The sequence below is a fragment of the Falco biarmicus genome, chromosome Z (genome assembly GCF_023638135.1).
Source record: "Falco biarmicus isolate bFalBia1 chromosome Z, bFalBia1.pri, whole genome shotgun sequence".
Taxonomy (NCBI): Eukaryota; Metazoa; Chordata; class Aves; order Falconiformes; family Falconidae; genus Falco; species Falco biarmicus.
In genome coordinates, this window is record NC_079311.1 from 52,870,771 (window position 1) to 52,883,649 (window position 12,879).

Sequence of the window (12,879 nt, forward strand, 5' to 3'; positions counted from 1 at the left end):
GGCGGAGCGCGCCCCGCTTACCGGGCTCGCTGCGCGGCTGCGGCGCGCACACGCGGGGCTTGGCGCAGCCCCCCGCCGCTCCCTCCCCGCCCCCCCCACCCCACTCCCCAGCCCCGCCAGCCGCCGCCGAGCGGAAAGTTCCGCGGGCAGCTGCCGGCACGGTCCCCGCCCGGAGCGGCACCCTGTGGCCGCCACCTCCCCCTCCCCGGCTCCGCGAGGGCGGCGTGGCTCCGCGGCCGCTAAAGTTGCGGCGGGGCTGGGGGGCCGCCGCTGCTGCCAGCCATCAAGTGGCTCGTTAAGGAAATGCAGGTGAGCGGGCTGAGAGGCGGCGGGGGGCTCCGCGGGGCCCGGCGGGGAGCGCGCCCCCGGCCCCCCGGGCCGCCCGCCTGCAGCCGGCGCTGCCCGGCATGGACACGGGGCGGCCGCCGCGCCCCCGGCGAGAGGCGCCCCCCCGCCCGGCGCGCGCGCGCACGCACAAACACACACACACACACACACACACACACAGAGGCAGAGAGGCAGACTCACACACCCCGACCCACCCCACCCCTCGCTCGCTCCCTCTCTCCTCCCTCTCCTCGCTCTTTCCCTCCTTCCCTCTCTCTTTGCCGGCCTCATCGGAGAGAGTTGCAGGTACCTTTTCCTCTCCCCTCCCCGCCACCCCACCCCACCTCACCCCCCGCGGATTTTAGGGTGCAGGACCCTCGGGAGGGCTGCTTTTTTTTTCTTTTTCTTTTTTTTTTTTTTTTTTTTTCCCCCTTTTATCATAGGTTAAAAAAAATTATATCGAGCTATCTGTCTTTGGAAGGACGACTCTTCTGCAGGAGTCTGCTCTGAAACCAGGGATACCCCCAAGGAGCTAGCGGCAGCGGCGCTGGATCCCACCGAGACAGAACTGCCTGATGTGGCATGTGCTTCTCTCTTTGCAGTTCCTTCTGGGCCTTTGTGGACTAGGGGCACAGCGCGGCGCCTGACTGGCAGGAGGGGAAAGCGGAGACTTCTTCAGGTTTCCGAAGACGTCCGAGCGGACAGCATCAGTAAGTGGACGCTCTGTGCTTGCTTTCCGTCCCTTCGTGCTCCTGCTTCTCCTGACACACACACACAGACATGCGTCTTTTTATACATGTGTGTATGTATTTCTGCTTGTAAGTCACACCGTTCTGGTCAGGGAGGAACTGGGCCCTGGTAACTTAAACTGTTTCCAGTGAGAAAAGTGCATGAAGTGTTTTGCTTATCTTTTATGAGAAAGAATTGTAGGTGAATACTTCTGTCAAGAAACTGAGTGTGCTGAGTATTGTGTAATGTCTAGCATAGTCTGAGTGTAGGTATGTGGTATATTACAGACAAAATCTAAACAAAGGGGTGCTCCCTCAGGAGGGGTCTACAGCACGGTGTGTGACCTGCTAAGTAATGTCAGGTGACAGGGCATTCATTTTAATGTAAAATGTGCATGGACTACAGATACTGAGAATGTTCTTTTCTGCATTCAGTTGTGAAGGATTTTAGACCACACCTCAGAAGTTGTTAGTTTTTTCACAAAGTTTTATATGTATAAAATGCATGTGCATTTTTTCTTCTAATGAGGATGACAGTTCCAGACAACAGCTTTGCTTCGTAAGTGCTCTTTTGGGACATACTTGAAAGTACTGATGGCACTTTTTTAAATTGGTGAGAAAGATCTAGGGGAAAGAAAAAGATAAACTCGTTTAAGAGGGCTTCAGGACGGAGGTGTGCTGGTTGAGCTGTAGAGTTGACAGAAGGTACAAAGATCAAATAAAGGTATGCCATGAAAAGTCTGCTGTTGGGTGTTGTTTAGGAATAAATACAACTACATCTGGGGAGGAGGACTTTTGTATGCATTATTCCTCTTGGGACAGTGGACCCATTATCGACATTTGCTGCATCTTTGGTAGAGGAAATCGCTAGTACTAGTAGTTGAGGGTTAACTGTTTCCTAGGTAGAGGGAAGAAATAAGAATTAAAAGTATGTCAGTAAAAATATTTGCTTTTATTTGCTGGTGTCTAAATAAAACCTTTGTGTTATGTCAGTAGAAATGTAGTTGAGTCAGGTGTTTTGAATGTACTGGAAGGAATCAATAGCATTTCAGAATTTTTTCTCCATTCCTGCCAAATGGACATGGATTTAAATTCTTCACGTGTTATTGTAGGGACAATATGGATTTGAATTTGAATAAAATAAACATACCTTTTATAAATTCTTGACAAATTTGGGTTATTTTACAGTACAAATTCATAATAGATGGGTACTGTAAATAAACTGTACAACTCAAATCTTTTATGTATTGTGTTTGTACTGTTCACCTAATCAGAATTAACTGGTGTCATTAGAAGCTGTTAAACACACATTTACAAGTGAATGTTATTAAGCATCTCAATATAAAATTAATGTTGCATTTTCAAGTCTAATTCAAAATCAATCACAACTAATAATTGTTGCCAGGAGTAAAAGTTTATTAGGGTCAAATTACATGCTTTTCTTTGTGGAGTAAAGAAATTAGTTTGTGTCACAACAGTAAAGGTAATTGGAAAAAAATATTTAGGAAATGAATGTGGCACGAGCAGGAAGAGCTAAATTTGCATTAGCAGAATGATGACATTCAGAGTTGCTTTCAGATACTCATATCTTAAATCTAGGAATAATTACAAAGCATAGGCTACAAGTTCTGAGGGAGTGAATCAGGGTGACTTTCATACTGCATCACAGTACTCTTTGGGTAATTGACAGTAACATTTATAACAGAAAAAATACCCAATGGACTTGTGAACTTGAAATAAAAGGATAACACATCTGCTGGTTTAGTAAAGAATCGTACTGTTATTATTTTAGTACTATGGATTTATCTGTCAGTTTAAAAGAAAGAGTTTTTCCTTTTTTTTTTTTTTTTTTTTTTGAGTAGGTAACATTTGACATGGTTCATTTGTGTTGTACTCCCTGTGGGTAGAGCATTAAAATAATATATCCAGATAATTTCAATGAACTGTTTGAGACTGCATATAGAGAACTTTATTAGGTTATGCTTCCTGTTCTGCTAGGTGGTCTCAAACATGCAATGGTGAATGAGTAACGAAGTGTCTTATTTTTACAATTAAAAAAATAGATTAAAATATATTTGACTAATCAGCCAATCTATTTGTCAAATTCATATTAGTCAACACATTGTCAAATAAAACACAACAATACATTGTTTAGGTTGAATCACAGCATACTTAATGGCTTTAGTAGTTTGGAGCATGCTCTTCATTATTTGTCTTTGGTTTTTCTTTAAATCTAGGTTATCTAGTTAAATCTAGTAGGCAATACTTCAGTATCTGTATGAAAAATGGCTTGAGAAATACTCTTTTTTTGCTGTAATTACTGCTTGCCACTGTGGGAAATGACCTGAGTCAAATCCTGGCAATTAAGTTTGATACATATCATATTTGATCATATATGTATGTTCAATCTTGAGCATAATTGCTGATGTAGGAAAATGTCAAATCAGGTCAATCTAATTCAGAAGAAACAACAGAGGACTTAAGGAAGACCCCTTGTGAAGATATAAAGTTGACAGAATAAAGTTGCATATGCCAGCAGTAATGCTTTATTATGCAATTGTTCTTGTTATTCAGATCAGATAATGGCCTGATGAAATACATAAGCAGTCTGCAGGAAATGAATGATTAATTCCTCTAATGTGTGCTTGTAAGAATTCTTACTAATAAAATCCTACATACCTGCATTGATTTGTAGTAGATAAAGTCAAACAACATTGTCTATGTTAATATTTATTGCTTAGTATACCAAGGTACTACCAAACTTTGTGGTGGTAAACTGATGGAAAAATTATGACAGACTGTTCATTCTATGTGGCTTTACTGAAGGAACTGACAGTACACAAATGAACATGATGCTTTATAGCACAAAGCATTTTCACATGGTGGATATGATAAATATCACATTACACACAGATTTTTTAACCAGCTTGTTTTGTGTTTCATATTTTAACAACTTACAGAGCATTAATAACTTTTATGCATATGGATGCTAATTCTACAGGTTCCGAGTACTGTAACAAGTTGGAGACACCAAGGTATCATTGGCTACACTGGAAAACAGGCATGTTCAGCACTTTGGGAAAGGTTACTGACATTTTTTATCGTCTAAAACTTGTTCAGTGTGAAAACAGATTGGTACCTGAATCCCACATATTTAGAGTAAGCTTAATTGATTTAATATCACTTTGAAGACCTTGTAAGCAGCAAATGTTCTTGGCAGCAAATATAAATTCAACAGTGGCATTTATGCAAATTATCTGTAATTTAGGGATGGATTTTGATATCTGTACTCAAGGAAAGTAGTTCTTTTCCTTCATTAGTAGTCACAGGGATTCTAAGGAAACCAGCTGGGGAGAAGGAAACATTCAGGGCATTCTTTAAAAATGAAGACATAAAAAAAAAAAAAAAAGAAAAAAAGAAGAAAGAGAAAGAAATAAAGGCCATGGAAATAATCTTGGATTTGAAAGTATTTGGTCTGGAGAATGCCTGTTTATGTGTCTTTGGATTTTTTTTGCCATGCATGTTATAAGGTCATTAGTACTAGAACTTTCTTAAAGCACTTTTATGTTATCCCCTCTTCTAGACTTTCCACCTTACAGTTTTGCATCTATAATCCTAACAGAAACTCTGATGAAGTTAACAAGGGGTTTTATGTCACAGTGATAACAAAACGATGGCAGTTGGGTTACAAAGTATTGACAAGTAGTGCATTTGGTCTATAATTTTTTAACACATTTGATTGCGATGAAAAATGTTTAGTAGTGAACAGATGGATTTAAAATTCCAATAGGAAATAAGCAGTAGGCATGGATGAATTAATTCTCAAACAAGAATTAAATGTAGTTAATAATAAAGACTTAAGAGAAGAAAATGTGCACGCGAGATTAGGCAAAAGGAATGCATAATGGGAAAGTTTTTTTTAGCATTCTTAATGCTGTTAGTTGCTGCCTGATTTTCAGTTCATCTGTTCTAGTGGTTTCTTTAATAAGATTCAGTATAAAAAAATAACAAAAGCTAGCAATAAATGGAAAATGACAGAGATACTACTACATTTGTGGTCAATACAAGGATTGAATTATGCATCTGTTTTCATTTGTTCTAAATAACTGCAGAAACAGTCCTATTTCTCCTGTATTTATTCTATTAAGTATGCTTTATTAAGTGAAAGCTATTGTGCAGGTAATCTCATTTTTTACACTCTCTATTTCTTTACTGTATACTTTGTAACTACTTCTAAAAGTGCATTTTTTAATCAATGCATAAGCTTAAGATCTAGTTGAATAAGATTTTTAACTGAGTTGACACTGCAGAACCTGGTTTGTAAAATCAATTTTATAAAATTTCTGTCAGCAGCACTGTAAAATTTATCACAATACTAATATAGTTTAAATTTATGCTGAATACAGACATGTTTTAAATGTCTTTAAAGTTGTTTGAATACTATTACACTTTCCACATTATGCACTTACATTGTGCTGAAATGTAAAATTAAGGTTTTAGAGATGTAGTTGGAGATTTCTTGATGTGTATGTTTCTGATATGAAGAAGGCACCAAAAAGTCCAGTGATTTCTTAAGAATACTGTGTGGAATTTGTACCAGCTGTAAGCAGCATGAGAGCTCATGTACTTCCCAGTTGAAAGATAGATAGGTATTATGGACCTGCTTTCTCTAAACACTGGGTGTAGAAGAATGCTCTGTACGGCAGTCAGTCCTTTGCTTAAGTCTCATCTCCCTGTGAAAAGATGGAAGGGCGTTTAAGCTGCATTCTTCAGTACGTTTCAGGATGACTATTCAAAAGGTAAGGTGAACATTTTCATGCATACAATGCATTCTGCTCTATACCCTGAATTTAAAAAATAAGAGCTATATACAGTGGTAATGAAGACATTACTGTTTCTTGCCCTGCTGCTCTTTATTTGGTTTTAGCTTGCCTAGTTCATTTGCAAAGCATGTGTAACACTGTCCAGCAGTGAAATGTTAAAAGCTTATGCTTTGTGTTCACAGTGGAAGAGGTGGGCTGGAGAGGAAGCTGTTCGAGCAAGGGTGATTGCCTAGTCTGTAAATATGAGGACTTACGGTTTAGCGGGTTGTGGGACTAGTGAGTTGTTCTGCTATTACCGGAACTGTGTGAGTAAAGGTAAACTCATATTTCCAGAGTGTTCAAGAAACCTGGCCGGTGGGCTTCTTACAGGTGACAGAACAGTTGCTTTATGATGGTTGATCTAAGGTGAGCAACCTGAATAAAGGTCCTCTGGTGGCAGCAGGTGGGAAGTGTACACCAGCCAGTCTTTAGGGAGCTGTAATTCCTGAGGTTACTGCAGCAGAAGTAACTGCGTAAGAACAATTGCATCTACTCTAGTCTGTAAAGTGATTTTTAGACGCTCATGCAGCAGTTTAACAGTCAATGTGGGAGTGTGTCAGGCAAAGTAACTTTGCTCTAGCTTTGACGCATTCTCTCTCTCTCTTCCCCCTACACTCTTAAAATGTATCCTTCTGTGTGGTGCAAGGCATACAGTCTCAGAAGGGCCTGTGCTACGTAGGACAGCATCTAAAGTAGTGTGTGCTCGGCTCTGTATTCTCCTCACCTTCCTCACTCTAATTTTAGACAAAAGTGGTTTTCTTTTGTCTTCAACAAAAAGTGGTCCTCCACATATCATATTAATTTACGGTCTAAAGATTTTTAATGTTTTTTTTTTTTCCAAACAGGAGTTAAATAAGAATGTTTACAGTACAGTTTTTGAGTCTACACTGAAAGAATTAATTTTAACCTTAAAGTCTTCAACTTCTGATGAAGTAAAACATACTTTCAATACTTGCACATAGGTTGAAGGGACAGCAGTGATGTAACTCTTACTTGGGTGGCTACAGAATTGCTGGCAATGACAAAACATAAACCAAAATGACATCTGTAATTGCTGTCCATTTGGATAGAAGGATGTAAGGATAAACATCACATCGATGTAAAAGTGACAAAAAATCCTACAGGGTACTGTGTTGACATAATTTTGAGAGATTTTCTTTTACATTGACAGGAATGTAATCTGTGATGTAGTGTTAGGTAAAGCTCAATAGCAACATCAGTTCTCAGTGGAAGGTGTTTAAAGAGGAGAATCCATATAAGCCATCCATGACTGCATGAGTTGCTTTCTTTTTCTTATTGCAACCATGAGGTTGCCAGATGGCATCCTCAGACTCCTTTAGAGAGCCGGAAAACCATAAGGAGTGCTATCTTCATCAGAAATCATAATAATATCATGAAATTACAGTTGATACATTTCTTCATGTAGGTTTTCCTTAAGGAAGTGTGTGGTTTTTTGGCTGTTAATTACTGTGGGTTTTGACCATAGCAGAAATGTACTCATGCATTAGCAGTGCGAGCCTACTCCTTAACTGTCAGTATAGCTAGGGTATTAGAGTTCATACCATAAGAAGTCAGACTTGAAACCTGTTCTGAGAACTGTAGAATTCCTGTACTGGGATGAACATGCTGGGAGAGGTTTGATCAATGTTAAACTACTATTACTGAAATATCCTACATTTGCTAGTAGAAGTCCTTGAGGAATTTATACAAATTTCTGTTTAAGAAGAAATGTAGTTAACTTTTTTGATGCTACCGTAATCCTCTGCAAGTCTGTAGGTATGGATAAATAATAAAAGTGAATTTCAAATAACGCATATAACCTGTAATATGATTTGTATGCCTACTGTTCATACAAGTATTCCTAATGAAGAGTTGTGTTAATCATTGATATTCCTTCACAAATGGAAGTCTGCCCAGTAAAGTGTGACATTAATTTCAAATTTGACATTAGTAGATTTGGGCTGGCATCATTAACATACCAACTGGAGTACTTTAAAAAAACCAAACCCAAAAGAATAGAAAAATTCTTGATGCATTAACATAGTGATAACCTTTGTTCTCCTTTGGATTATTTAGACACTTCTTCAGTTTTAAGCGCAGTTATTCTCCAGAGTTGTCCTTTCTGCATGTGAATAAAATATATATGAATGGCTTTTTCACACAACTTACGTTGTAATATATATATATATATATTAAAGAAAATGCTGAGCAGCTAGACTTGAAAAGCTGCACAAATGCATTATGCATTTGCCTGTTTTTGCAGAGCATAGGCTTTGAAATGGGCCATATGGTTGATTTGACTTCTCTTTTTCCCTGTGAACCCAGTCTCCTCTGATGATTCAGTGAAGCTTAGATCAGTTAGTGAGGTTGGAGATTCTTTTGTCAAATGCCTTAGCTAGGAAGTGTACAATGGACTGTAAAGCTTCAAGAACAGCCAGAAGGTATGTAGGTCACCAAAAATGGGTAACCAAATACTGTTAACTGTGCTTCCTCTATCCATGAAAGGGTCTCCTGCAAAATTAATTTATTCAGAGAATTGGGTCAGCAGCATACAATAGGTGTTATTCGGAAGAACTGAGAAGAAGTTTGAAAGCAGGGTCAATTATTTTATTCTGTATTTTTAGAACAAATTGCAGTGGGCTTCCTGTGCAGTTTGGTTTTGATTTTCCATTCTCATGGAGGTACGAGAAAGGATGTAAAGTTGTGCAAAAGTCATGTTAGCTACCAGAGGCCATTGGGTGGAATAAAGTGGTCAGGCAGCAATTTGTAATACAAAATATTGTAGAATTTAATAATTTCCTTAGTGCCTTCTATATAGGTTGTGGTGCTCTCCCAAGCTAATCAGAATGCATGATTTCTTCTGTATCTCTTTCCTTTGAGACCCCCCTATAGGTTATTTGTTTTCTATTATAGGATCATTAGATAAAAGTGACTTTTGTATTTGGCACAAGAGTAGTAAGTCGTATTGCAGCACCTGTGTTACCTTATCAACTCTAGGTTTTCCGAGGTTTCTATAGGTGTGGAAATGAAGTCCCTGCATGTTCTCGTCATCATTTTCAACATAGGAACATATATTAGAAAATGCCTAAATGTATTTGTGCTCAGAATCATCTTTGTTTTCTCATCATGGAAGCCAGCCTTTCCCATTGTTCCCTGTCTTCCCCTTTTTCATACCCTTCCTCTTCAGAAAGCTGGAACATGGTTAAAATGTCTGATTGTTTTGAAATTAGCTCATAACTTGGATTTCTGTTCCTTCTTAGTGATCCTGAGGATAGTCACCCTTTCTCCTTGGGTAAGAATTCACTTTTAATTAGGGTGATATCCTTAACTTTGTTTTTCCTACAACTGAGAAAAATGAGAAAGAGCGCTCCAGCTTAGGTAAATATCAGATGTTTATTAATGTAGGGTGAGAGATGAAGAAGTAACTGACAGTGTGGTACTGGATTTATAGAATTAATAAAGTAGCCATTTATGAACATTGGGATGAGCTAGGTGGATCGATGTATTTGGGCAATACTCAAGTGCAGTTATAGAGATGACATCATCCCCCTACCCCTGACAGGTGTTGGTTGCTTGAGAACTTAATGGAGAGGGAGAAAGAAGCCCATGAATATTCCTGATTTTCAGTGTTCTGTTGATCTTATTGATCATCAGTGCTGAACAAATTAAGAAGGCATAAATTGTAACATCTACTTAAACATTTATTGGTTACTGAAATAAGATTTTGATAAAAATAGTAATAATTGGAATGTATGTTCCGTTGTATATTCAAAAAAGGGGATTGCTAGAGCATACATGAAGAGGAAGGAAAGGTAGGGAAAGTGAGAACAGAAAATGGGTAAGTAGTGGGAATGGAAGAAATCCTCAGCAATGAAGGGAGTCCTGTTATTCAGGTCTCTGGTGCAGTGTCAAATCAGACAATACTTTCTTTAATCACTGGGGATGACATTTAGTTGCCTAACCATGAGTGGCTTGTGCCTTTTAAGGTGCCCTGAGGTCTCTGCTGAGCCCCAGGCTACTGTTCTCTTGTACCATGTCTGCCAGTCCCATACAGGTACTTCAGAAAACCAAGAACATATACAATTCTAATCTATCTGTGTTTAGGATTAGGAATTGTGCATGTATGTATTCTCATATTGTATTTAGAACTTTGCCTTTCCTCCTTGTCTTTCCAAAGGCAAGGAATTTTTTCATGTTATACTAATTATATCTGAAACTAACAGGGAGAGCTCCCTTAATCACTTGTACTTAACTATCAGCATAATTAGATTAATTATATTTTAGAGATATTCTAGTAATCCTATCATGCCTGTATACTGTGTGTGTTGGAAGTGACATCATCCTTGTCTTCATATTCTGAAACTTAAGTTTATCTGGTTTTTGTTTGTTTGTTTTGTTCTCATTTTTTCCCCTTTTCATAAGTGATACACAGATTGACGGAGTCCAAAAGCTTATGCTGCTAACTATACGCCATCCACAGCATCAACTGGTGTGCTTTCCTGCTCTGACACCATGCTGGTGCCTCTGAGGAAAGGCACAGGGGCATTGCGAAAGTGATGAACTGTGTAATGACACACTGCCTTGTTCTTGCTGCTTTGGTTGGTCACCTTTTTCCGTTTATTGGAAGGGAAAGATGGACCTAGGCATTTCTGTAATGTAATTATGCTGAGGTGAAGTGTGTTTTCTGTTTTTCTGTTATTGACATAATGCCCATTATTCAACCAGTAAAGATTACTGGCAGTAGTATTTTCTTCTGAGGTCAGGGCTGTTGATTTTGGAGTATAAGCAGAGCTGATACAGGAAATCTTAAGGTAGTAATTCAATTTGGATTTAACTTTTCACGTAATTTGTTTTGGACAGAAAGTTTGAGGTACATGAATATACATTGACTGAAGTTATTTGGACGTTATGTGCATGAAATGGTTGTTGCAAAAGACATTCAGAGTATTCTGCTTGATAAGGGGTATTGGGAATAGTATGCACAAGAGACTGCTTTTACAGATGGAGGTCTCTGTAAACTATCGAGCTTTTAGAAAGGTTAGAGAATAGATCTTGTTTGTGAGCCAGAAACATTTTCCATAAACACAAAACAAAATTACCTTCAAAAGTTATCCGAATAATCACACAGAATAGAGCAGTTTCATAAGCATACAAAAAGATCCAAGAAAACCTTAGTCTGTATTGTTTCACCGGGTTTTATTAAGATATATATGGCCCTAATCAATATTCCATTGCTGCAGGATGGTATTCCAGTTCATGCAAAGCATAACATCTGACATCTGTTTATGTTGTTTCACTGGCAGTCTACATTTTATGGAGTTGGAGAAACAAAACAAAAATAAAAGACATTATGCCAAGTTGAGATTTTAGTAACTTAACCTCACTCTATGTCTCTAAAAGTAGTACAGTATAATTTGTTGTCGTTTATGTCTGAATCATATAAAAGTTTTGATCCAGATGGAAACTGGGGGATAATAAGGTGACTGATAATTCTGATAATAATAATTATGGTGAAGTCTTTTTGAGTGAGACTGAAACCATGTTGTAAAGTTCAGAGGAAGTTGATTTTTTTCTTGCACAGGACTCAAGGAGAAAGTATAGGAACAGAGTGGACAGTGTAATGCTCCTTGTAATGTGTCTTTTTTGTCTGCTTTGCGATTAAATTGTCTTTTTAGCTGTGTTAGGAGGCAACTTGAATGGCAAGGCTACCCTGCAGAAGAACATTCACAGTGACTTCTTTGGTAGAAACTTTCTTCCTTATTTGTAGCAGCTAAATCTCACTATTAACTAAAAATATAATTTTTAAAATCAGTTCCTCCATAAGCAGATATGGTAATTTCCAAAGGGATGTTTTGTGCTAATGGCTAAAAAAAATGTTAACAATGATCTGAGGTCATTTCACCAAAGTTTCTTTGAGCAAGAAGCTTTATGTTACTAGTTGCAGCTGGAGTTCCGTTTCTTACTTTCTGGTGCAATGTGGTGGGGTTTGGTGGTGTTTTTTTTTTTTTTAGGGAGTGGTGGAGAGAGGGTGTGTTGGTATACATGTGGGAACATCTAGTGATTGTATTGTCTCACTGTATCTCTATTAATTCTCAATTGCTAAATAGATGTTTTAAGTTACTGGAAAGTACACTGTCACCTTCATCTTCTCCTTGTCCAACACATTCTGTTAATACCTTTTGAATGTCTTTGTCAGGGAGAAATAGCAATAATTCTTGGTAGTACATGTCTTGAACACCATCTATACACTTTCTTAAAGTAGATAATGGTATAGTTGTGAAATCTGTTATACCATGTTGGGAAGTTAGTTTTTAATAAAGCAGTCTAACAGTATGGTGTTATGCTGTTGATTTTTTTTTTTTTTTAAAAAAAAGCTAAATGTCCAAGTTAGTTAATACCACATGCTCTCGGACAGTATTTTTTTAAATCTTTGTTAAGGGCAGTGGAGGATGAATTGAGGAGAGAAACAAGCACCATTGTACTGCTTGTGTACTCCCTGGCTTGTGATGAGGGCTGAGCATACCTTGCCTCTGCGCTCAGGGAGGAATTCAGTTTATTACGCAGGTCCATCCCTTTCTGCTGCCTGTTCTTACAAGATGGAGACTAAAGGAGCTTTTTTAGTGTTCAGGAACAAGTAGTCAGAGAAACTCGAGCTGATTTAAAAACCTGCGTTGGTTTCCTCCTGGGATCCGCAGCTCTGCTCATATGTTGGGGCAAGCCTGTGCCCTGTTCCACTGTGACAGCTCCAGTGGAATGAAATGCCCTGAGAGTCTGTGCTAAGAATCTAGATGAAAAATGCTTCTTTCCTGTGGAAATTTTGAAATACCATGATTTGACTGAAGCTGTCTAACTAGTCAGGCAAAAGGAAGGATACCTTGGTGAGAATTTGTGAAGGCTATCTTGTTCAGCTTGTTTATCTTGCCTTCAGTCAAAGTGGGTAATGAGGTGGGAAATAGCTCAGA

At 38.6% G+C, this 12,879-nt stretch overlaps 1 long non-coding RNA gene across 1 annotated transcript in view; it reads left to right on the plus strand.

The window, feature by feature from the left end:
* The first annotated feature begins 932 nt into the window (after positions 1-932).
* LOC130142699 (uncharacterized) overlaps positions 933-12,879 on the plus strand; it is a 327,736-nt gene continuing 315,789 nt past the window's right edge. The window contains exon 1 of the long non-coding RNA XR_008819483.1: positions 933-1,037. This is a non-coding gene — a long non-coding RNA (uncharacterized LOC130142699). The remainder of the gene's footprint in view (positions 1,038-12,879) is intronic.